The 27,170-nt window shown below is 36.6% G+C and overlaps 1 protein-coding gene across 4 annotated transcripts in view; it reads right to left on the bottom strand.

The window, feature by feature from the left end:
* LOC150104464 (serine/threonine-protein kinase Tao-like) overlaps positions 1–27,170 on the bottom strand; it is a 713,758-nt gene that overhangs the window by 592,515 nt on the left and 94,073 nt on the right. For all 4 annotated transcript variants that reach the window (XM_090395159.1, XM_090395157.1, XM_090395158.1 and 1 more), the window contains one exon: positions 6,615–6,664. The gene's annotated coding sequence lies outside the window, so the exon portion shown is untranslated. The remainder of the gene's footprint in view (positions 1–6,614; positions 6,665–27,170) is intronic.

The following is a 27,170-nucleotide window of genomic DNA, read 5'->3' as shown; positions in this document are numbered from 1 at the left end:
GAGTAAATGTCAGGAATTTGATGATGACGACTCAATCATGTAGGTTGTCATAGGAACTTGAACATCCCTTGGGGGTACATATCAGGAAATTGATAAGGATGCCGCACAACATAAAAAGCTTACTTATATATTCTTATAACAGACTACTGCTCTTTTCGATAATGAAGTGGATTTTGAGATAGAGTAGGGAAGTTTAATGTGTCGAAGCCATGTAGCCAAATGCAGAAAACAACAGCTGAACAGGTATGAGATTGGCAGTATCAAGAAGATGTTTTTCAAAATGTTCGATATAGAAATTGGAGAAGATAAACAGGAGAGCACTGTTCGCTAGATCCTATGTTTATATATAGTAATCTTTCCTGTAAATTAATCAGTACAGGCTGAAAAATTGAAGAGATCAGAAATAAACTTCACAAGATTTGAGAATCATTAATTCTTAGACCTCACGTCCAACAACCAAGGCTAGCTACTAGCACCCACAACTCACCTCCTGCTAATGAAGTGAAGCTTGTAGTCAATTTTTATGTTGTATCTCAAAAGATATCTCTGTGCAAAAGATGAAATACTGAAACTAATAAACCTGCGTTTAATTATTTCTTTGTGCTGTTTTCATTCAATTAAACCTAATTATGAGCTTAAATCAGCACTTAGTTTTAATATACCTCCATTAAAAATTCTGATTTACTTCAAAACTAATTTATTCTCAGTAACTCAGACATTATGATCAGCTTTTATCTACAGTTGCTACTCGACATATCAGAATTATTCCAATCACTCTATACTCAGGAAACGGAAAAATATATTAACTACATAAGGCAAATAATGGGACTTCCCTAACAAATTTCTATATAGAACACCTGGAGAACAAAATACCAATGCTACCAAACTCAGACTTTTGGTTTGAGTAGATCCTAAATGGATTCGTGCTATGTAGATCTATGCACATCAGATCTTATGGCTACAACCTCCTATAAAATAAATACTACATGCCTTCCTATTCTTCATTCATCTGACACAAGATCGCAATCTGTTTCCATCCATTGCATCTATGATGTATCTGAAAAGATAACCAAACATAAATCTCCACAACACTAACTATGCATCCACTAGCAACCTCCATCCAATCTATATAACAAACGATGATCACCACTTACAGACCTCCTCTTAACAGAAATCCAAATTATAGCTACACCAACAACGCACCTTCAATGCTCAAGATTCATTTAACCATAAAGGTGGCACCTGTGCCTTTGTATATTCTAACACTGCCTGCCAGAGAATGTCAAATTTAAAATCCCCTGCTTTTGACCTTCTATGGCTAAAGGTTTCCTTGCCCCACTTAGTAACATTTCATCTGCTGCATTGACTGGCCTCCAAGTAAAAACCACAAAGACCTCTTCACCTTCCTCTCAATGAAACTCGTCTACAATACAGCTACTCAAACAGCAAAGTCATCATCCTAGGTGACCTGAATGTTCACAACTCGAACTGGCTCCCCTGCACCAAGCCAATTGCGATTTGGAAGTTTTTGCTATAAGCAAAGATCTAACATAATTTGTGCAGATACCTACCCAAAGTAAAGATAATCCCCTCCACTCTCCCAATATCCTTGATCATTTTTCAACTAGTTCTCCTTCCAGACATACTGTAGAAGGCAACTCATACCACAATCTAGTGCAAAGTTTCCAGTCTCAAAGAATGTCCCTCCTCTGACCACATCCAACTTTTGTAGTGTCCTCTGGCACTACAAAGGTAAAAAATGGGATGATCTCTGGGACTACTACTCTTCTTCTACTCAGTAGCATGACTAACGCTTCTGCTCTGACCTAAACACACTGAGCAAGTCACAGAAATCATCCTCAGTGCCATGAAGGCATTCATCCCTCATTGCATCCAAAATTCCCATCCACTTTCCAAGCCCTAGTTGATGTATGAAAGTGATCAAAGGAAAAAACTCAGCTTAGTGCAAGTGGCTTACATCAAGAACCCAAGCTTAATACTCGGCCTATGCAGAAGCAAGCAATAAATGTAAACTAATTATCAGCAAAATCAACTTGATAAAAGCCAATAGCAGAAAACTTGGCTCTAGTTCAAATGGAAGCCATTCCTTCTGGTCCCTCACAAAAGACATTGGATACAACTCCTGCTCACCTGTCTCTTTCCAATCCAGATGAGCACCGCTGTTATAGCACCCATAGAAAAAGCCGACCACCTAGTATCACTGTTTTCCTCTAATTCCTATATAGACAGCAAATCAAATCATGTCCTTCCAATAACAGCAACTGAACACCATATGCCCCTTGTGGCCTTTGAGCAGAAAGACATAAGAAGAATATTAAACACCCTGAACACTACAAAGTCATCTGGTCCCAATAACGGGGAAACTAATATAATCAAACCCATTCAAAAAAAAAAAAAAGAAGAAGACAAAAGCCTACCGTCCAACTACCAACTAATTTGCCATCACTTCAATCCTCTCCAAAATAATGGAGAGAGTTATCTATGATCAACTCTTCACAACCTAGAAACTAACCAGTTAATCAGCAACCACCAGTATGGATTCTGCCACTCCAGATCCATAGCTGATACCTCATCATCAAATTCCTGCCACGTACCCTCAAGGGGTGTACAGGATATGATAGTACTACATGAAAACATTTACATCATTACTAACTTCCTATCTACAATTTTCCTCCAAATCAGCCTGTTACTTGTCAAGACTCCAACATTATCAGATCTTATATTTATATCGTCTAAGGCACTTTATACTGTATCAATCCACCTATATCTTGGTCTTTCTCTCTGGGTCGTTTTGCTGCCGACTTTGCAGAGAACACTTCGTTTGCTAATCTTTCCTCGCCAATTCTGTTTAAGTGACCATACCACCTGAGATTAGCTCGGCTAATGCATTCCTGGATGCTGATAATGTCAAGTTCTTTCCTAATATCCAAGTTTTTAAAATGATATTGCCATTGATGGCATCTGTTCATGCCTCTAATCTTTCTCAGGACTCTCATATCCGCAGTCTCTAGTCTTTGGTCAAGTGTTTTACTTCTGACCCAGCTCTCAGATCCATAAGTTAAAACTAGTTTGAACACTGTCTTGTATACAGCTAATTTAGTGTTCCGACTAATTTCTCTCTTATTCCATATGAATTTATTCAATTGGCTTAATACCATACCAGCTTTGTTGATTCTGTTGTTTTTCTATATTTAATTTACAATCTATACTAAAAATCATGCCTAAGTAGCTGAAATGTTTTACTTGTTCCACAGGTTCTCCGTTCACAACACAGTTGACATTTTCAACAATTCTACCTATTTTCATTGTCTTTGTCTTTTTATTGCTGACCTTCATACCATATCTATTACAACAGTTATTCAATTTAGTCAGAGAATCTTGCAGACTTGTAGCAGATTTATTTAGAAGTATAACATTATCTGCATAAAGCAAAGAGCTGACATTAACATCTCCAATTTTGATATCATGTTTAATACCACTTTCCTTCATAATGTGATCCATATAGATAATGAATAACAGAGGGGATAATGTACATCCTTGTCTCACACCAGATTTAACATTAAACCATCTTCCTGTACTTCATTCAATTCTAACTGCTGACTTACAACTCAAATAAAGACTAAGTATTGCTTGATATAATGCCCCATTGACACCATATAACTGTAGTTATATGGTGTCAATGGTATATTGAATAGTATATTGAATAGTTTCTCCCTTAACACCTTGTCATATGCCTTTTCCAAATCAACAAAACTTAAAAATACAGATCTTTGTTATATTCCCTTGATTTCTCCACTATTTGTCGTAAAGTGAAGACCTGATCCTGACAGCCTCTATTTGACCTGAATTCAGCTTGTTCTTCACCAAGCTTTTCTTCCACAATTCTTCTCAACCGTTTCTCAAGTATACTTGCATATATCTTACCAGGAACACTCAGTAGGGAAATACCTCTGTAGCATGAGAGCTCTACTCCAATCATCGGGAATTTGTTCCTCTGTCCAGGCATTCTGAACTATGCAGTGCAGCCACTGTAAGACTTTTATACCACCATACTTCATTTCTGGTCGAATATCATCTACTCCTGCTGATACCTTAGCCTAGATAATTCACCACTGGACATGTGCCATGGAAAGGTTTGGATAAACATCTGCTGTTGCCCTTGACATTTCCAAGGCTTTCAATCATGGCATCAGGGCCTGATTGCCTTTCTTTGATCTGCCAGCAACCTCACTAAATGGATAGCTAACTTTCTGGTCATTCACTGCATGTCATGGTGGAAAGCACCCTCTCTTCAAGCTTTCCACCAATACAGAAGCACCTCAGCTCTGTTCTCTCACTACCCACTTTCTCTTATACATTAATAAAGTACTCTCATTCACTACAAATTCTATTCATAGTTTTGCCAACATCAGCGCTCTCTGATGTAAAGAATGTCTGGGAACTACATGACAAACCATGTAGTTCCCGGGCATTCTTTACATCAGTGTTTCCCAAACTGTTCCATAGAATACCAGCATTCCACGGAAAGTGAATAAGTGTTTTGTTAAAAATTATCATTAATATGAGCCTGGAATGGTTTTACATGCAGTGACAAGTTCAAACATGTCTGAAAATCAGGCGCTCCTCACTTCACTTGTGGATCATGTTATTACTATTATGCAACCGTGGGTGACTCAGCCACCCACGGTTGTCGACACCTCTGAGCTTGAGTGAAGTACGGAGGTATCTATTCTAGGAAATGTGCAATCGCACATTTCCTAGAATAGATAGGAGAATAGATAGAATAGATAGGCCACAGCGCATAGCAAGGTCAGTGCCATGCGCTGTGGCCTGGCACACCTGTGGTGTGCACTATCGCATTTTTGCGATGTGATACAGTCTGCTGCAGCGATAGTGTACCCTTAGCTTTACACTGAATACCAGCCTGATGATACTCGACTCTAACCAAGAAATCTTGAAATTTTAACGGAGTTAAAATTTCAAGATTTGTGAAGTGTTTTGTGGTAGGAAAAGTTTGAGAAATACTACCTTACATCAAGATCATCTTCACCCAGTGCCTTACATCTGATCTCCATACCATCCTTCAGTGGGGCAAGGATAACCTAGCCACCTTCAATGCCACCAAATTGGTCCTGCCTTTTCTCTTACAAAAGGGATCTTGGCTCTCCTTCCCTCATCCTCAGTAACACACACATCAACCAGACAGGATGAACTATTTCTGTCACAAGGCTGAGATTTACCTCCAACTCTCTCTTGGTAAAAACACATCACATCAATAGCTTCCTCAGCTTCTAAAAAAAACTAGGCATTCTTTTCTGCTGCTTAAGAAGCTATTTTACACCGACGCAGCTACTAACCCTATATAAATCCCAATTCCATCCATTGTTAGAATAATGTACACATATTTGGGTGATGCACCTGTGGATCATCTATGGGCCAAATTGCTCTCACCAGTGGAGAGCAATTTGGCTCATAGATGATCCTTCCCTCATAGGCTCACTTCAACCTCTATCTCACAGATGCAATGTTTTAGCTCTATTTCTCTTCTACAGGTACTTCCCTGGTCAGTACTCCAATTAAGTAGTAAGCATCATTCCTCCACTTGCTGTTAGGCATATTAAAACAAGAGCAGCTGCTGTCCAACATCCTTTTACAGTACAACTGCAAACTAATTGAACCTGCTTCTCCTCTTCTTCATAATGTGTAAATAGGTTTCTTCTGCACCTCACTCACTCACACACAGCACTGATATGTTACTGTTTCTTGTACCTCTCATATATGATATATATATAATCTCTAGGTCCAAGCTTCATCCACTTACACATCTTTGAATGCATGAGGTAATATGCAACTTCAACTTAGCCTACTTTGGACAGACCGGTTGATATCTGTTAATATACGTTGAAAGAGAATAAAAAAAACTCAATTCCTTCCTTACCATCATCATTATAGCAAGTCAGGGTGAGCAGACAATGCTCTGAATATGGTCATACAGGATTAAATGGCAGAAGACCACTGTGCAGCATAGACGTTACTATATGTTACTATAAGTTTTTTAAGATTCATCATCAGATAAGAAGCATCTAATCTCAAATAAGAATGGCTGCATTAATTTACAGATTTGGGTGCATTTTAAGACCACATTTAGTCACTTTTCTTTATCAGGTCCTAGATGGCATAATTAGACATATTCATCTATAATTTGAATGTCTTCATATACATATAGTTGAAACTGCTCTGTGTTCAGTAACAAGTATATGTTTGGGCTCTGAAAATAAGACTAGTTTAAAATCCAGCAAAAAAGTACTGGCAACTTAAAAATGAATTTTGTTCCTCTTGTATTGTTCATACTATGGAGTTAGTACAGATTACACCTTTACTGTTCTTCCTGGTTGCTTAATGAAAATAGCAAGGCAAATAAATCTGACCAAGAAATTAATAAATTTTTCAATGTTTTTCTGTCATGTATAGATTCAGCCACTTTGTAACTGATTACTCAACTAAGATCTTAAATCCATTTTTGTTTGCTAAGTAATCAAAAATGTTTGCTAAAAAAATATAAATTGTAGTGAAGAATAAAAAAATAAACTCACTTCTTACCGACGTACCACAACTGTACTGAGTTCTTCAAGTGCGGCATTATCTAGGGGAAAGAAATAAAAAGAAGATATGTCAAGTAGAAGATGAAAACATTTCCCAAATAAAACACAATCCACAATGTATTATTTTTTCTGAATCATATATATGCAATGGGGCTATTTTTATGTGCATTATGCAAAGGTGCCTACCTCCAATTATTCAGATGAAGAATAATTGGAACTCCCACATTAATACATATATGTATTAATGTGGAAACCTACTCTACCTCCCTCTCTCTTCATCTGCTAACTACAATGAACAGCAAATACCATCATCACATAAGCCAACGCAATCTACCACCCACCATCACCACTAGTATTTTCACAGACAACGCTAACAACCATACCCAAGGCAGGAACCCAGAGCCTTTTGGCTGGAGAGTGGATACACTAACAACTTGGCCAACCAGGCTGGCAATATTAGTAATGTCTCACACATTAATAAAATTAATAATCATGGGTATGCTAAGGATCTTTTTAGAGACTAGAAACCAAACATGGCACTTTTTCAATCATCTTCAGAATTCCAATAAGTGAGTTAGTGGTCTAATGCTGGGAAAGTAAAATTCATCTACCTAAAGGCAATCACAAATATCCATGGCCACTGAAAATTCATAGCAGGATTTTGGCAGAGTGAGCATGTTAACAACTCAATCAACCTGTCCAGCAAATGGAAAAGTTTTTAAAGAAACTGATTATATTAATGAGAACAACATGGAAAGATATATCTATTGTCAACAAGTTTAACTGTGATAATGATTGCAGGCTGGTGAGAGAGCTAGGATAAAAATAATCACAGAGAAAGATTGAAAATAGTAAAAAAAAAAATCCTCAATAAAAGGTGAAGGTAAACCATAAAGAAAAGTGAAGAAATAATGGAGGAAACTTGAAAGAAACATGAATAAAGACTTATCTCAGTGAATGGAAGAAATAGCTTCAGCAAAACAGAAGGTACTAAGGGTTAAGGAAAATCATTACCAGTGAACAGAACATAGTGAAAAACTCACTATGTGGACACTTGATCTAAAAAAAAAAAATAATAATAATAATCCAGACATCTAGAACATCTTCAACTTCAGTTTTCACGTAATGCTTATCATCTATGATTTTTAGACTACTCTTTCCTCCATTTGTAAGTGTAAGTGTATACTTGGATAAAGTGTCTTCCCGTGTATAGGCCCATTTATCATTAATAGGAGCTTGTTTTGTAAAAATAGCATATACAATAATAGCAATACCAGAATAAATGTAGTGAAATATAAGTTCTATACTTATATTTCACTACATTTCTAGTATCATCTTCATAGCACAAATCACAACTGCATAAACAGCCATCAATTAAATAAATTTACAGTTGTAGGAACAACTGCAACTGAAAAACTGTCCTATCAAGACAAGCTGTAGTGACTGAATAAAAATAGAGTGAATTCAGACAAGTCAGGATAGGTTGGAGTTAGAGGAGTATTTCATAGCTGATGTTCCCAAAAATAGTCTCTCAGATCTATGGAGCACAGCTATCTTTCATTTAATCCTTTGTGAAGGAGTATCCAGAGCACAGTTTGCCAGTCCTGAATTGTCACACCATCCATTCATCTGTTCAATGGACATCATCAGATACCGTATGGTCACTCTGTTGCTCGGCAATGAACCACAATAGTCTTCACCAGGGGGGTTGGTGATACTGTTTTATGCTATTCTGGAGGCTTCAGCTCTCTGAAGATTACTCACTCCAGACACACCATCCCATCCATCTCAATGAGGGTCTATCCCTTCCTCTTTTGCCAGGAACTTTACCATGTATTACTGTTTTGAGAAGTCCTATCTTTTCAATATGTCCAAAGTATTTCAACTTTCTTCCAAAATTGCCATACCAATGACAGCAAATGTAGTTTTTATGCTCATTGAAGATGGATGTTAACAGATTTACCAGGCTGTCTAAAGTAGACTAAATTTCAGGTAGATGGAACTTTACAGATGTGCAAGAGGCTAGAAACTAATCATTTGTGTAACAAATGAAGGTTGCTTGCTAGATACATAGTTGAAAGTGACATGTAAATTTGCCAAGATCTTTGGCTATCTTCTCAGATGTACCCTGGATACAAGGGATGGTAATAGTTTTGCTGTGTATTAGCTGTGGAATGGATGGATTGTGGATAAGCAGTATTTTGTCTATTTTATAGGATTGTAGCTACTGGCTAAAAAAAAAGTGCTGGAGGTAACCGAGATCAGTGGCAAGAGCTGTTTCATTCAAAACAGCCCTTGCTCTATGTGCAAGTTTTGAATATGCATTACTGTTGGAAAGAGATGAAGGTACTTACATAAGCAGTCACATGTAGTGTGTGACTAGTGTGACCTACATGATGTCACATATCGTGTAGGTTTTCTATAAACAGAAAAGGAAAGGATAGTGACCTATCTTGTAGTCTCAAACATTAATTATGTGACATAACTAATGTTTGAGAAGGGAAAATGGGTGTTTCTTTTCTTTCAAATACAGCAAGGCATATTTTTAGGTATGCTGTTTAAATATATTAAAAATGTATCTAATTAGGCCAAATAGTAAATATCATCTACAGCGTATCCAGATTGTTTGTTAGTTAAGTTAATGTGTAGCTGTGTTAAGTGCTTGATTTTCTAAATTTCAATATACAAACTGGCCAGAAGATGAATAGGAAATCCACTACAGTGTGCCATCCATATGTTTGTATATTTTTCTTTTCTATGCAAAATAACCTGAATGGTGGTGAATTTCAATAATTCAGGGAATAAACATGACTTAATAAGGTCAAGGGTCCCCAGTACAATGGCAATTAATGAAGGGAAAAAAAAACACTGAAACTAACCAGGATGTCATTCTTTTAGGTTAAGATTTTTTATTATGATTTTAAAGCAAACAGAACTTTTAATGAAAGCAGGCAGATGCTTGTGAGAGAAAGTGACTTTCATAATTGCTTTGTAGGTGAGTCTGTTTATGCTACTGGATCAAGAGATGCTCTTTTTCAGGTTATCTTGTAAGTAAAGAAATACAGTGGTGCCTTGTTAACAACGGCCTCAGATAATGACGAACTTGGTTAACGATGAATGGCTGTAAGAAAAAAAATCTCTTGATTAACAACACAGGCTTTGATTAACGACTCTCGATTATGTGAACTTCTATCCGATCTAAAAAAACCGAATTTTCCGATCGCAATCAACCATGCGCGGGAAGACATTGTCAAATAAAGAACAGCCACACGGTATAACTGTGAAGCTCAGATATGTTTCACCCATCATAGCCAGTTGTTTACGTTTTCTGTTTGTTTCTTTTCTTGTAGTATACTGTACTTTATTTTAAAATTTGTGGTTATAAATGCATTTTATGATGAAAATGAGTATTTAAGCACTTATTTTTTATGTGTTTGTTCATATAGACAATAAATTGGCGGGTGCATGTCACTGTTCGTTTGCCATCAAAAGGCAAAATCAAATCTCATCTGTATAATAATCATTGTATCTATAAGCTGCTAATCAGAGTATGTTACGGTAAGTGCTGTATCTAATATCGTCACCTTCCAAGCAAAATTCACTAAGTCAAAAATTGCAGGTTTCAAATTTAACTGTTAACTTTTATTTCAAAAAGTTTTTTTTTTTGAACTTTTACTTTTATTTTCAGGTGACGATATGTTCTTTGTATCCCTTGTCATAGTGTTGTACAATTTGTAATAATACCGTATTTTGCGTATCTTTTTTTTTATAGAGTGAATTTTTTACCGTGTGACAAAATGGGTCCCAAAAAGAAAGCTAGTGAGGGAAAAAAAAACAGAAAAATTTTCTCTATTGAACAGAAGAAAGAAATAATAGCAAAACATCATGAAGGTGTGAAAGTTATGCAGCTACCTCGAATATATGAAACCAGTCATTCTACAATATCAACCATTTTGGCTAAGAAAGAACTTATGGTAGCTAAGGTTGCTAATGGAACTTCAAGGTTGAATGTCAGAGGGCTTCTTTTTGAGCAATTGGAAAATCGATTACTAATATGGATCAAAGAAAGAGAAATGGCGGGAGATACTACATCTCAAAATGCAATCTGTCAGCAAGCTAAACAGATTTATCAAGATTTGAAAAAGAAGACTTCGGGATCAAGTTCTGAGGTAGATGATGATTTCAAAAGGTAGCAGAGGTTGGTTTGACAACTTTAAAAAAAGAACAGGAATTCATAGTGTGATCAGTGAATAGAACATCCAAGAACAGAACCCTGTGACTAGTGGTGTGCCACAGGGTTCTGTTCTTGGACCACTGCTGTTTAATCTGTTCATTAACGATATAGGGAAGGGTCTAAGTGGGACAGTTCATTTGTTCGCTGATGATGCAAAGTTGGGTAGGGCGATAGTGAATGCAGAAGATGTCAAAGTCTTGCAAGATGACTTAGATAGATTGGAGTTCTGGACTAAGGAGAATGGATGTCAATTTAATGTGACAAAATGTAAGGTTATGCATTTCGGAGTGAAAAGATTAGCAGCAGTATACCACATTGGTGGAACTGTACTCCAAGAGATTGATGAGGCCAGGGACTTGGGAGTGTTGGTGGATAGGGAGATGAAGTTTAGGGGGCACATTGCGAAAGTAGCTAAATCAGCTCATCGACTCACTTGGTTGTTGAAAAATACCTTGACGAGCAGAGAAAAACAAGTTATTGTACCTCTGTACCGAGCCCTGATAAGACCTCATCTCGACTACTGTGCCCAGATTTGGTCACCTTGGTTCCTTCTTGATGGGGAGGAGGTGGAGAGGATCCAGAGGCGAGTGACTAAGATGATAGCAGGTCTATGGAATGAACCATATGAGAACAGGTTGAAGATTTGTGGGTTGCAGAAACTAGTTGATAGGCGGAAAAGGGGAGATATGATTGAGACATTCAAATTGCTAAAAGGATTCTATAGGATTAATTCAGATGATATTTTTGAGATCAGACTGGTGGTGGGAGAACTAGGGGACACCCATGGAAGCTGGGCAAGAGCGTGGTTAGCAGGGGTGTTAGAGCTGGGTTCTTTACTTTTAGAGTGGTAAATGAGTGGAATAAGCTGCCAGAGTCTGTTGTGGGTGCTATGACAGTGAGCGAGTTCAAGGCAAGGTATGATAGATACTGTGAGAATGTTGAACAGCTGTGTGAACATGATGTTTAGGGCCTCCCTCGATGAGTCTAAGGACTCCTGGAGTAGCCCGTGGTAATAATAATAATAATAATAATCAGACACGGAGAGGCAGCTAGTGCTGACAAAGCAGCAGCAGATAAATTTGTCAATAGCTTTACAAGAATTATAGAAGGAGAATACCTACCTCAACAAGTCTTCAATTGTGATGAGACTGGGTTATTTTGGAAGAAAATGCCCAACAGGACATTTATCACAAAAGAATTTTGTGATAAATGTCCTGTTGGGAAAAAACATTTCCTGGGCATACACCAATGAATGATGGGTTAACATTGCTTTTAGCAGCAAATGCAAGTGGAGACTGCAAGGTAAAACCAATGTTAATCTAACACTCAGAAAATCCCCAAGCATTCAAAAAGCTCAATGTCTCTAAATCCAATCTCAGTGTTTTGTGGAAGTCTAACAGCAAAGAAGAATAGAATTTAGAGACTGGATTCGCGAAGTGTTTTGACCAACTGTCAAAGCCTATCTTGAACAATCTGCCTCTAAAAGGCATTTTAACCTTGGATAACGCACCTGGCCATCCAACGTGCATACAAGAAGAGCTACCAGAGGAATTAGATTTCATCAAGGTGATTTTTCTTCCTCCCAAGACTACATCTCTGATTCACCCTATGGATCAGCTGATAATTGCAAATTTTAAAAAACTTTACACAAGGGCACTTTTTACCAGGTGCTTTGAAATGTATGAGGCTGCCAACATAACCATAAGAAAATTTTGGAAGGAAGAATTCAACATTGTCATAGCAATTAGGCTAATTGTAAAGGCTTGGCAAGAAGTAACAATGAAATGTTTCATAGCAGCATGGAGGAAATTGTGTCCTTCCTTTGGTAATGAAGAAACTTCAGATGAAGGACACAAATTGGTAAAAAATATTGTGGCAACTGCTCATGATCTTAACTTGGAACTAGAGGAAGAAGATGTTGAAGAATTATTGAAGATGCATGACCGAGAAATGACTACTGACAAGCTAAAAGAACTTTTCAAGCAGCAATGTGAAGAAAAGGAATGCAAATTTCATCTGAAGATGAGGATGGAGAGAAAGAACAAATTACGATGCTGAAATCAAAAATGTTTCGGCAAAGTGGAAGGAAGTTCAAAATGTTGCTATGAAATGGAATCCAAACAAATCTGAGGTTATCAGAACTGCAGATCTATTTAATGAAAAGTCTATGCAGTTTTTCAGAAACATTATAAAAAAAGAGGCAGAAGCAAACAACCCTAGACATATTTTTTACAGGTGCATTTGTCAAAAAACTCCAAAGTGAGCCCAATTGTCCTTCTGGTGAAGACTGATAATTAACAACTGTTTTCATGAACAATTCATTTTAGTAATGTAAATTTTTTTTTTTTGTAGCAAATACATATACACCCCAACTGTATAATAAATAAATAAATATTTACCATATTTTTAAGACATTTTAAATGAGTTTTATCTGCATTTATAATATGTACTATGGTTGTAGAGAGGAGCCCGAACAAATTAATCGATTTTCATTTAAATCTTATGGGGAATCGTGCCTTGGATAATGACGGTTTTGGTTAACGATGGTAATCCAGGAACGGATTACCATCATTAACCAAGGCACCACTGTATACTATAGGCCATACCGCTTCCAAAAGTAGTGCGATATTAGTTCGCTGTTACTATGGCAGCGGTCGTCAGAGACCATGTAATAGATAATTGCATTTTCCAAAAATAAGTTCCCTGTAACAATTTAAGAGGAGCCCGAACAAATTAATCGATTTTCATTTAAATCTTATGGGGAATCGTGCCTTGGATAATGACGGTTTTGGTTAACGATGGTAATCCAGGAACGGATTACCGTCGTTAACTAAGGCACCACTGTATACTATAGGCCATACCGCTTCCAAAAGTAGTGATATTAGTTCGCTGTTACTATGGCAGCGGTCGTCAGAGACCATGTAATAGATAATTGCATTTTCCAAAAATAAGTTCCCTGTAACAATTTAATGGCATGAAACATAATTCTAGCATCTGGTATACATAAGCATATGTTTTGGAAAATCGTTAATTTCTCTATTATATACCGTTCGATTCATTATGAGAGCCGAATCATCCACATCTGCTTTGGTTATGAATATTTTGTTGTATGAGTTTCTTAAAGCTAGTATTTTCTTTAGATGGAATGTTGCTCATGGTAGTCTCAAATAATATTTGAATGCCAGCCAATCAAATGAATAGTTACCCACTGTTGAAGATGAATCACATACTACATTCATTGGTGATACCGTGATTTCAAGAACAGCGGTACTAAGTGTAAAGGCCAGGCGAGTGAAAGATTACAAAAATAAGAATATAACATAAATACGTTTACACAAGAACATTACATTTTAATTTGCCAAATATTTCAGTCTGAAAATAACAGACTATCTTCAGTGGCTACATAGGAACAGTTTTTAACAAGATGGAATACCAACATTTGATCATTCAAAAGTAGAATATCGCTAAGTATTAAAGAGAGCAAAACTTTTTTTTTTTATCAGAGTAATGATTAAATTAAAGATATTAATTCACAAATTCATATAATAATCTTAATTTATAAATAACAGACTAATGTAGGAATTAAAAGTCTTAATTAAAAAAAAATTAATGTGCTATCCTGATTAAACTTTCCCAAATTTTTGATAAAGATATATAGTCATTTCGATTCAAGTTAGGGTGGTGAAGCAAGGCCTCAGCACTTTCTTTAAATAGACATTCAAATTTATAGTGACACCTGTGTAGGAGCCGAGTCTTGGACCAGAGGATGTTGTAGCTTGTCTCTATTCTGTGTTGAGCTAATCTAGACGTATCGGATTTGTTGTGCTGAATGTATGATTGATGTTTTTGAATTCTTTTTTCTATAGAGCATCCTGTTTGTCCAAAGTAGGACAGATTGCAGTTACAAGGAACTTGATATACACCAGGCAGAGAAAAATAAGAAAAATAAAAAATAAAAATAAAAAACATGCTAATTAAAAAAAATTTAAGCAATGGAGAGATATCGGGACCAGAAGTTTTCAGATTCTGCAGATATTACCAGTACCAAAAAACTAATACAGAATTCTACATGATAGGGCAAGAGGTTATTTACTTTGGTCATATATGGCTTAAAAAAAAAAATAATAATAATAAACTATGCCATGAGGTTAGATTTATCTTTGGTATGAAGAATCTATGAAACAATGGTCCTCCCGATATTCCTCGATAGTGAGGTGGAATGGTCACTTAAAAAGAATGGGCGAGGAAAGATTAGCAAAACAAATGTTCTCTGCCAGGTTGGTAGGAAAAGGACCCAGAGGAAGACCAAGATATAGGTGGATTGATACTGTACAAAGTGCCATAGACAATAGAAATATAAGATCTGATAATGTTGGAGTCTTGACAAGTAACAGACTGATTTGGAGGAAAATTGTAGATAGAAAGTTAGTAATGATGTAAATTTTTCATGTAGTACGATCGTATCCTGTACACCCCTTGAGGGTACCTGTCAGGAATTTGATGATGATGATGAGAAGATGAGGAACAGACATTAGGTTAGAAGCCCTGGTCGGTTCTCTGCATTCCTTTACAGGCTATTTGGAGGTCTCCTCTCAGTTATACAGCTTTGACCCTTAAGCACCCCGTGTTTTGACTAATTACTCTCCAATTCCATATAAATTTATTCAGTTGACTTTCATACCAGCTTTGTTGATTTTGTTGTCTATTTTCATATTTAATTTAAAATCTTCATTAAAAATCATGCCTAAGTAGCGGAAACGGTTTACTTGTTCTATAGGTTTTCCATTTCACAATGTGTAGTTGATATTTTCAATGCTTCTGCCTATTTTGATTGTCTCTGTCTTGTTATTACTGACCTTCATACCATATCTATTACAACAGTTATTCAATTTAGTCAGGGAATCTTGCAGACTTATTTTGAAGTATAACATCATCTGCATAAAGCAAAGAGCTGACATTAACATCTCCAATTTTGATATCAGATTTAATACCACTTTCCTTCATATTGTGATCCATATTGATAATGAATAACTGAGGGAATAATGTACATCCTTGTCTGACACCACATTTAACATTAAACCATATTCATGGACTTCCTTCAATTCTAACTGCTGACTTACAACTCAAATAAAGACCAAGTATTGCTTGATATAATGTCCCATTGACACCATATAACTGTAGCATATTGAATAGCTTCTCTTTTGGTACCTTGTCATATGCCTTTTCCAGATCTACAAAACTTAAATAAAAGATCTTTGTTATATTCCCAAGATTTCTTAACTATTTGTCATAAAGTGAATATCGGATCATGACAGCCTCTATTTGGCTTGAATACGGCTTGTTCTTCAAGTGTCTCTTCCACAATCCTTCTCAACCATTTCTCAAGTATAGTATAATATACTTGAATAAATCTTATTTATTCAAGTATACTGTATAAAACACTCAATAGAGAAATACCTCTGTAATTCTCACATTAGTTTTATTTCCCTTTTTATATATGGGTACTATGAGAGCTCTACTCCAATCATATGGAATTCGTCCCTCTGTTTAGGACTTCTGAACTATGCAGTGTCACCACTGTGACACTTTTACACCTCCATACTTCAGCATTTCTGGTCGAATATCATCTACTTCAGCTGCTTTTCCACATTTCAGACTTTTGATGGCTTTTTCTACTTCAAGTATGGATATGTATTCCTGACTGTATGCCTGTTGAATGTTTTTTACCACTGTGCTATCGATGATTGTTTCATTTGGCAATTTTTCGAAGTAATTACTCCATACTTCAAGGATATCTTTTTCTCCAGTTTTCATGTCACCTTTATCACCTGTAACTCCTTTTACAGCACTCTTTCCTCCATTTCTGAGCTTCTTCAACAACCTCCAGAATATCTTGCCACCTTCTTGATATTTATTTTCTATATTCTTGCCAAAGTCCTCCCATGACTTTTGTTTAGCTAGTTTTACACAGTGTTTAGCTTTCTTACATTTGTCTCTGTATTCTCTAAGAGCACAAGCTGACTTATTTCCCAGGAACTCGATATGTTTTCTTCTTTTCCTTCACTGCCTCTTTAACTTCTTGTGTCCACTGTGGAATTCTGATTTTTCTATCCTTGCAGACAACCTCACCATATGCTTCTCTGGCTGAATCAGCCAATGTTTTCTTCAGGGCTTGCCACTGAATCTCCAAGGTTTGGTTCCAGTTCTCAAGCTCTAGCATTTTCACTTGAATAATGTTTGTGTATTTTAGTCTACAGTTCACATCTGAGAGCTGCTCAACTTTTATTCACTTTAAAACTTTCTTATATGTTCTTCTTTTCAATATGAAATTCAATTTTATCCTGCTTAAGACAAAATGGTGGTCGCTTTCAATTTCAAATTCTCTGTACACTCGTGTCCTGAACTAGGGAGAAAATATCACTTTGTTCGATACCATCATCACTAAATGATCTTAGCATGTAATATTAATAGGTTTCAGTGTTTGTTTGTTTTTTCAGTGGAAGTAACAACACCCTTAATAAAGCTTTAAAAAATAAAATATTTCCTTAAATAATTATAGTGTATAATTATAAAAATAAAAGCTCCATTACATTCTATAAAGAAATAAAATTTTTCCAGATTTTTTTTGGTCACAAACTGCGTCAGTATGTGTAAATGGAGAGGAAACGAGAATTCCCAGTGCAGAGAGAGGAGTTGGACAAGGATGCAAGTTATCACCATTATTGTTTAACCTTTAGAGAATCCTGGAGATGAACCAGTCTGTTTAGGAGTAAAACAATCTCTACATCATGCAAAAAGCTAGGTTTGACACCTCTGATTGTAATATCAGGTTTGATGCCACTTTCTTTCACGACATGTTCCATATAGATGAATAACAACAGATCCTTGTTATATCTCCACAGTTTCTCATTTATATCTCAATCCCTCTCGAACCTACAATATGGCTACACTGCTTGGACAAGGTGCTCTCCATTTGGTTACATGGCTGGAATTCACTGGAAACGTTCTTAGCACGCTTCAACAGCTAACACCTTAGAATCCTTTTCACCATTGAAAAGGAAAACAATAACTGTTCTTGCTTGAATGCTCTAGCCATCGGACTGCCCAAAGCATCCTTTTCTGTCTAAAGAAAAGAATAACCTACCCACACTAATGGTTGTGCGCTTCGCAACCATATGACTGGAGAAGGAGTGTGCCAGGTTCAATTCCCGTCGAAGCCGTGAGGAATTTGAGGATCTTCCTCAGCCATAGCCAAGTTAGCCAGTCTTGGGCGTGGGCAGTAGGGTTTTTTCCGCCAGTTTATCTGGCATTTTCATCCAGCAAGCAGGCAAACCGGCCCCATGAACACACGGATCTACAGCCATAAATACTTAACCCCCCACACACACAAGGGGGCTCAACTTGCCCCAATAGGGATGGGGGAGAAAAGGGGAGGAAACTCTATATGAATAAATAAATAAAATAACTGGAAGATTTCACATCACCACCCTACCAGCCCAAGATGGTGTCATCATAACCTTAGAGAACTGAGTTAGAAACATTTGCTCCAACCACAATAGTGTCTCTGCAAAAATCAATCACATCTGAAAGTCTGTTTAAGCCATTGGATTTCCTCTAAACAAAATCAGAACTCTTTCTCCATCCCCTAAACTTACTACCCTTCAATCCAGAAAACAAAAAATCGATTGCCATTCCCTACATCTGGGATGCCTCAGAAAAAATCTCAAGGGTGTTAAAAAAGGTACCACATACAGACCTCCCCCCCCCTTCAAGCCATACCTGAAATTAGCTACCTCCACTCAACAAAAGATGCGTTCCCTCATCTAGCCCATCCTTGGTTCTACAGGATGTCTTTAAAGTATGCCTTTGTCTTGACAACTTTCATATTTTGATCAAACAGGAAAAGCTAGCAATATCCACTTGGAGGAACACAAAAACATCTATTAAATGCACTACACCCACACTGGAAGAGAAGAACATGCCACAGAGAAGAATCACTGGAGCCAATGGAACAAAACTTCTCTTTTGTATGAGGCCAGATATAAATCAGAAAGAGTATTTCTATAATTTGCCACAGCATTTAAGCTTTCACAAAATATGAAAAAATTTGGTCAGATTTGCCAAAAATCTGGGAGACCATTATCTTGAGACCTTTAGAGATTCCATCATCATCACACCCACAGAGGATGCTAACTAAGACTGCAGGATCCTGCCTTTCAGACTTAGTCTGTTTGCCTTCACACTAGTACGTGCACGTGCTTAGTTGTATTTCTTTGAGCCTATGAAGATGCCTTGGTAACCAAGATGCAATATCAGCTTAATTTATTAGCTAAATAAATTTAGTTAGTAATTATCTTATTATCATCATGATAATCAACATCCAATCATTGATGCAATCATTCTTACAAAGTTGTTACATAATTTGGTATGAGCTTATTTTTTCTTCAGGTTTCTCTTCCACAATTTTTTTCAACCTCTTCTGAAGTATGCATGCACTTAGAGAAATTCCTCTCATTGTTTTATTTCTCTTTTCACAGAGGATTACTACGAGAGCTCTATCCCAACCATCTGAAATTCGACCTGCTGATCAGGCCCTCTGAATTATTCAGTGAAGCCACTGCAGAACTTTTATACTTTCAGATTTGAACAATTAATCTACTCTAAATATCTTTCTGCACTTACAAGCTTTGACAATTTTTTTCTACATCAAGTATTAATATGTACTCCTGACTGCATATCTCTTGAACATTTTACTACCATGATTCTGTCAATTCTTATTTCAATTTGTCTAAGTAATTACTCCCAACATCTGGAACATCATTAGTTTTTGTATCAAGAACTTATTTTTACACCTTTATGATACCTAATTTAGCTCTCTTAACATGTTTCTCTCTATTCTCAGAGCACCCGACAAACTACTTACAAGGCACTTTTACTATGCTTTCTTCCTTTATAGGACTGCCTCTAACTTTGTGGATTTCTATCTACTATGGAGTTCCAATTTTTCTATCCTTGCCAATGTCATTACATGCCTCCCTAGCTGAATTAACTAATGTTTTCTTCATTTTGTCAAACTTCAAAGTTTGATTATTTTCAAACTCTTTCATTTTTCTTGCATGTTTGTACGGTTGAATCTACAGTTCACTGAAAGTGCTCAACTCTTAATTCTTTTTAAAAATGAACTATGATTAAATTAAAAACTATGATTATTTATTTTTATCATGCTTAGAAATAAGTGATGTTTACTTCCAATTTCAGATCTTCTGTACACTTTTGTATCCTGAACCAGTACAAAATATCAATATCAATGATAACATTGTGAACTGAAATCGGACTTAGATTATCATAATTATTAATGCTGCCCTTTTCTTCATATTAACAGTACAACGACCTGCTTTTCTGTTTTACTTCAGCTGCCTTTTCTAATGACAGGAAAAACACTTCCCCTTCTTCCTCAGGAGAATCTTCTAGGACCTTAGGCACAAATAAGCTTCATTGTCCAATTCTCCATTTTGGAATTTGCCCACATGCTACTTGAATGCCTGCCAATCAAGGAGTTTATCTTCATGTTTGGTACTGAATGTTATCTGCTCCTTCCTTTCTCTGATCACTGTTGTCCAAACATAACATCTAACAAGCTATTTGGACAAGGTGTTTTAGTCTTCCTCATCTCAATAACATGGTACCAACACAATACTTCTATGGCTCTTCTGCTAATTCTACTTTTATTTTTCAATAATGCTACGTTGTCTTGAATTCTTATGACACTGAGTTTGTTTCTGTAGTGGAGTAAAAACGTATTGCCCCAACCGACATGGAATTTCATCATGGTAGTGTATATCATCATGTTTATTTCTGATCTAAGTCAATATAGAAAATAATTTCGTCAGCTAAGTCCCAAACTGCCAGCCCATCAATCACTCATTAATTCAGTATCTAGTGGATACCTACTGATGTGGCACACATTATGTAGGCAAGGATTGAACATTAGGTTAAAAGCCCTGCTGCCCAAGTCAGTTATTTGCATTCCTTAAAGGGTACGTGAGTCTCCTTCAGTGAATATTTCTCAAGCCAGTCTGTTATATCTCAGTACCAATCAAATTTTCAGAAGGGAAGCTTTGCTATTGCTACATGAGCCCTTATGTTTTTTCTAACATTTTACACAATAAAAGGCAGTTTCATGTAATTCATTAGGAAATCTGGATCTTAAAATCATTCTTACAATTTTTTTTTCTTTTTTTTTTTAAACTTTGACCCCTATGCATTAAAATTTAAGAATTCAGAATCAGAATGAACCATGCAATTTGAATTATCAAAGAAAATATTATTTGTAAACCAGGGGATGAGACAATTAACTTGTGCTGTTTTGCAAAATCTAAATATGTTCATTATCATCATCAAATTCCTGCCATGTACCCTCAAGGGGTGTACACGATATGATAGTACTACATGAAAAATTTACATTATTACTAACTTCCTATCTACAATTTTCCTCCAAATCAGTCTGTTACTTGTCAAGACTCCAACAATATCAGATCTTATATTTCTATCGTCTAAGGCACTTTGTACCGTATCAATCCACCTATATCTTGGTCTTCCTCTGGGCTGTTTTCCTGTCAACCTGGCAGAGATCACTTCTTCTGCTAATCTTTCCTCGCCCATTCTGTTTACGTGCCCATACCATACCACCTGAGATTAGCTCTGCTAATGCATTCCTGGATGCTGACGTCAAATTCTTTCCCAATTTCCTCGTTTTTTAATATGATACTGCCATTGATGCCATCTGTTCACGCTTCTAATCTTTCTCAGGACTCTCATATCTGCAGTCTCTAGTCTTTGGTCAAGTGCTTTACTTCTGACCCAGCTCTCAAATCTATAAGTTAAAACTAGTTTGAACACTGTCTTGTATACAGCTAATTTAATGTTCTGATTAATTTCTCTCCTATTCCATATGAATTTATTCAATTGACTTCCTACCATACCAGCTTTGTTGATTCTGTTGTCTATTTCCATATTTAATTTACCATCTTCATTAAACATCGTGCCTAAGTAACTGAAATGTTTTACTTGTTCCACAGGTTCTCCATTCTCAAAGCAGTTCACATTTTCAACAATTCTGACTATTTTCATTGTCTTTGTCTTTTTATTGCTGACCTTCATACCATATCTATTACAACAGTTATTCAATTTAGTGAGGGAATCTTGCAGACTTGTAGCAGATTTATTTAGAAGTATAACATCGTCTGCATAAAGCAGAGCTGAGAATAACATCTCCAATTTTGATATTAGGTTTAATACCACTTTCCTTCATGATATGATCCACATAGATAATGAATAACAGAGGGGATAATGTACATCCTTGTCTCACACCAGATTTAACATTAAACCATCTTCCTGTACTTCCTTCAATTCTAACTGCTGACTTACAACTCAAATAAAGACTAAGTATTGCTTGATATTATAACTGAGAGGAGACCTCCACATAGCCTTTAAAGGAATGCGGAGAACCGACCAGGGCTTCTGACCTAATGTCCAATCCTCACCTTCTCGTGGTGCACCCTGTTGGGTATCTACTTTGATACTGAACGAACGAGGATGGGCTGGCAATTTGGGATTTAGCCGACCAAATTGTATTCTTATTGGTTAAACCAAAATAAAAAATGATGGTACAACATGACAAAATTTCATGCCGGCTGGGGCGTCGCCCGGTTAAACAAGGCCCCCGTTGTTTTCGCCAGGGAACCAGGGCAAACAGCGAAAAGTCAGCTACTGGAACAAATCTGAAAACAAACCCCAACTCAACATCAACAGAGTTAAAGATCGGTACTATCAACGTAAGAAGCCTGAATGGCAAAGAAATGGAGCTAGCTGAGGAATTAGATAAGTACCAGATCGACATAATAGGGGTGACTGAAACAAAAAAGACCAAAACTGGTGAGATCTTTCTGAGCAATAAATACAAAATGTTATATTCAGGCAATGACAATCAAGGAAAAGAAGGAGTAGCCATAGTATTCAACACAAAATACGAGGCTAATCTTCTTGAATGGCAGTCAGTCTCAAGTAGAGTAATGTGGGCAAATATGAGAATGGGGAACTGGACAATGAGACTTATTTGTGCCTATGGTCCCACAGAAGGTTCTACTAAGGTAGAAGTGGAGGAATTTTTTGAGGCTTTAGAAAAAGCAACTGACACAATGAAAAAGGAAAAGTTGGTCCTTGTTGGGGATCTAAATAGTAGAGTAGGAAATGATTGTGAGATATACAAAAATATTTTGGGAAAATTTGGAGAAAAGAGCAAAGCTAATAATAATGGCAAATATCTGTTGGATTTCTGCTCAGGACATGGACTGGTTATTACTAACACCATGTTCCAACATAAAAATGTGCACAAATTCACATGGAGAGAAGAGGCTAGGAATAAGAAAAGTCTCATTGACTATGTTATTGTTGATAGTGATGTTTTCTCCCTGGTGCAGGACACCAGAGTGTACAGAGGATTTGAAATTTGAAGTGATCACTATTTAGTCTTGAGCAGGATAAAATTGAATTTCATATTGAAAAGAATAACATGTAAGAAAGTTTTAAAACGAATAAAAGTTGAGCAGCTCTCAGATGTGAACTGTAGGCTAAAATACAGAAATATTATTGAAAAGAAAATGAAAGAGTTTGAGAACAGGAATCAAACCTTGGAGATTCAGTGGCAAACTCTGAAGGAAACATTGATTGACTCTGCCAGAGAGGCATGTGGTGAGGTTGTGTGCAAGGATAAAAAAATCAGAACTCCCTGGTGGACACAGGAAGTTAAAGAGGCAGTGAAGGAAAAGAAGAAAGCATATCAAAAGTTCCTGGCAAATAAGTCAGCTTTTACTCTTACAGAATACAGAGACAAATGTAAGAAAGCTAAACAGTGTGTAAAACTAGCTAAACAAAAGTCATGGGAGGACTTTGGCAAGAATATAGAAAATAAATATCAAGAAGGTGGCAAAATATTCTGGAGGTTGTTGAAGAAGCTTAGGAATGGAGGAAAGAGTGCTGTAAAAGGAATTAGAGATGATAAAGGTGAAATGAAAACAGGAGAAAAAGATATCCTTGAAGTATGGAGTAATTACTTTGAAAAACTGCTAAATGAAACAAGCAGTGATGACAGCACAGTGATAAAAAACACTGACCAGGCATGCAGTCAGGAATACATATCCATACTTGAAGTAGAAAAAGCCATCAAAGGCTTGAAATGTGGAAAGGCAGCAGGAGTAGATGATATTCGACCAGAAATGCTGAAGTATGGTGGTATAAGAGTCTTACAGTGGCTGCACTGCATAGTTCAGAAAGCCTGGACAGAGGGACGAATTCCCGATGATTGGAGTAGAGCTCTCATAGTACCCATATATAAAAAGGGAAATAAAACTGAATGTGAGAATTACAGAGGTATTTCCCTACTGAGTGTTCCTGGCAAGATCTATGCAAGTATACTTGAGAAAAGGTTGAGAAGAATTGTGGAAGAAAAGCTTGGTGAAGAACAAGCTGGATTCAGGCCAAATAGAGGCTGTCAGGATCAGATCTTCACTTTACGACAAATAGTCGAGAAAGCATGGGAATATAACAAAGATCTGTATTTAAGTTTTGTCGATTTGGAAAAGGCATATGACAAGGTGCCAAGAGAGAAGCTATTCAATACGCTGCAGTAATATGGTGTCAATGGGGCATTATATCAAGCAATACTTAGTCTTTATTTGAGTTGTGAGTCAGCAGTTAGAATTGAAGGAAGTACAGGAAGATGGTTTAATGTTAAATCTGGTGTGAGACAAGGATGTACATTATCCCCTCTGTTATTCATTATCTATATGGATCACATTATGAAGGAATGTGGTATTAAATCTGATATCAAAATTGGAGATGTTAATGTCAGCTCTTTGCTTTATGCGGATGATGTTATACTTCTAAATAAATCCGCTACAAGTCTGCAAGATTCTCTGACTAAATTGAATAGCTGTTGTAATAGATATGGTATGAAGGTCAGCAATAAAAAGACAAAGACAATGAAAATAGGCAGAATCATTGAAAATGTCAACTGTGTTGTGAATGGAGAACCTGTGGAACAAGTAAAACATTTCGGCTACTTAGGCACAATTTTTACTGAAGATGGTAAACTAAATATAGAAATAGACAACAGAATCAGCAAAGCTGGTATCGTGGGAAGTCAATTGAATAAATTCATATGGAATAAGAAAGAAGTTAGTCGGAACACTAAATTAGCTGTATACAAGACTGTGTTCAAACCAATTTTAACTTATGGATCTGAGAGCTGGGTCAGAAGTAAAACACTTGACCAAAGACTAGAGACCGCAGATATGAGAGTCCTGAGAAAGATTAGAGGCGTGAACAAATGGCATCAATGGCAATATCATATTAAAAATGAGGATATTAGGAAAGAACTTGACATTGTCAGCATCCAGGAATGCGTTAGCAGAGCCGATCTCAGATGGTATGGTCACTTAAATAGAATGGGAGAGGAAAGATTAGCAAAACAAGTGTTCTCTGCCAGGTTGGCAGGAAAACGACCCAGAGGAAGACCAAGATATAGGTGGATTGATACGGTACAAAGTGCCTTAGACGATAGAAATATAAGATCTGATAATGTTGGAGTCTTGACAAGTAACAGACTGATTTGGAGGAAAATTGTAGATAGGAAGTTAGTAATGATGTAATTTTTTCATGTAGTACTGTCATATCCTGTACACCCCTTGAGGGTACATGGCAGGAATTTGATGATGATGATGATGATGATATAATGCCCCATTGACACCATATAACTGCAGTGTATTGAATAGCTTCTCTCTTGGCACCTTGTCATATGCCTTTTCCAGATTGGCAAAACTTAAATACAGATCTCTGTTGTATTTCCATGATTTCTCAACTATTTGTCGTAAAGTGAAGATCTGATCCTGACAGCCTCTTTTGGCCTGAATCCAGCTTGTTCTTCTCAAGTTTACCAGCATAATCTTACCAGGAACACTCAGCAGGGAAATACCTCTGTAATTCTCACATTCAGTTTTATTTCCCTTTTTATATGTGGGTACTATGAGAGCTCTACTCAAATCATCGAGAATTCGTCCCTCTGTCCACGCCTTCTGAACTATGCAGTGCAGCCACTGTAAGACTTTTATACCACCATACTTAACCATTTCTGGTCAAATATCATCTATTCCTGCTGCCTTTCCACATTTCAAGCCTTTGATGGTTTTTTCTACTTCAAGTATGGATATGTATTCCTGACTATATGCCTGTTGAGTGTTTTTTTTACCACTGTGCTATCGCTGCTTGTTTCATTTAGCAATTTTTCGAAGTAATTACTCCATACTTCAAGGATATCTTTATGTTTAAAATTATTAAATGACTTAAATGCCGAGAAAAAATATAAGAGATTTAATAAGGTTTCACGATTAGGTTCATCAGAAATGCAGACTTCGTCAATTGAATACAGTATCATGAAGAAAACAAGATCTTAAAAATATATTGTACTTTAAACAAACAGAGTTTAGAACAAGTAGTAGTTGTGTTTGAAATTGAGTCTGAGAGTTAGTTCTGGCATGAAGCACTTTACATGTGAATATCATGAGTATGCCTATTGACTTCGGGTAGGCTGTAACTGAGATTGCTGTTTAGATGGGTAGAGTCAAGAGATGGGTAGAGAAATATGTTTTAACATTAAATTTCTTCAGGTTTTTTGCCAGCTCAGGGGAAAGAGGTAGATAATCAACATAGTAATGAAGATAATTCAAACCCCACAGCCTACATCTCCTTACCATATATTTTGATGAAAATATAAATTTCTTATAACAGAACCGGTGCTAGTGCCCTATCCAGCCATGTTTTATTCTCTGCCAATACCAATGTTGAAGGACGACAACATCAAATAGACTGGAACTTAACTTCAAACATCCATAAATGCTCAGATGAATTAGAAAAATGTATCTTGGAATCCAAAGAAATAGCTCTTGATATAACCCTACCCATCTAAACTGACATGTCTCTGTCTCAGACATCTCAGTTACAGCCTACCCGATTCACATAGCACTGTAATCCAGTTTTGGCATACTCATGATATCATTCACACGCAAAATGCTTCACGCTAGAACCAAAGCTCGGACTCAATTTTTAACACAACTACTACTTATTCTAAACTCTGTTTGTCTAAAGTACAATATATTTTTAAGATGTTTTCTCCATGGTACTGTATTCACCTGACGAAGTCAGCATTTCCGATGAAACTAGTAGTGAAACCTTATTAAATCTCTTATATTTTTTCTTGG

This window comes from Typopeltis vanoorti, chromosome 7 (assembly GCF_054136105.1).
Source record: "Typopeltis vanoorti isolate ZY-2024b chromosome 7, IOZ_Tvanoo_1.0, whole genome shotgun sequence".
In the NCBI taxonomy this organism is placed as follows: domain Eukaryota; kingdom Metazoa; phylum Arthropoda; class Arachnida; order Uropygi; family Thelyphonidae; genus Typopeltis; species Typopeltis vanoorti.
This window is presented reverse-complemented; position numbering and strand designations above follow the sequence as displayed.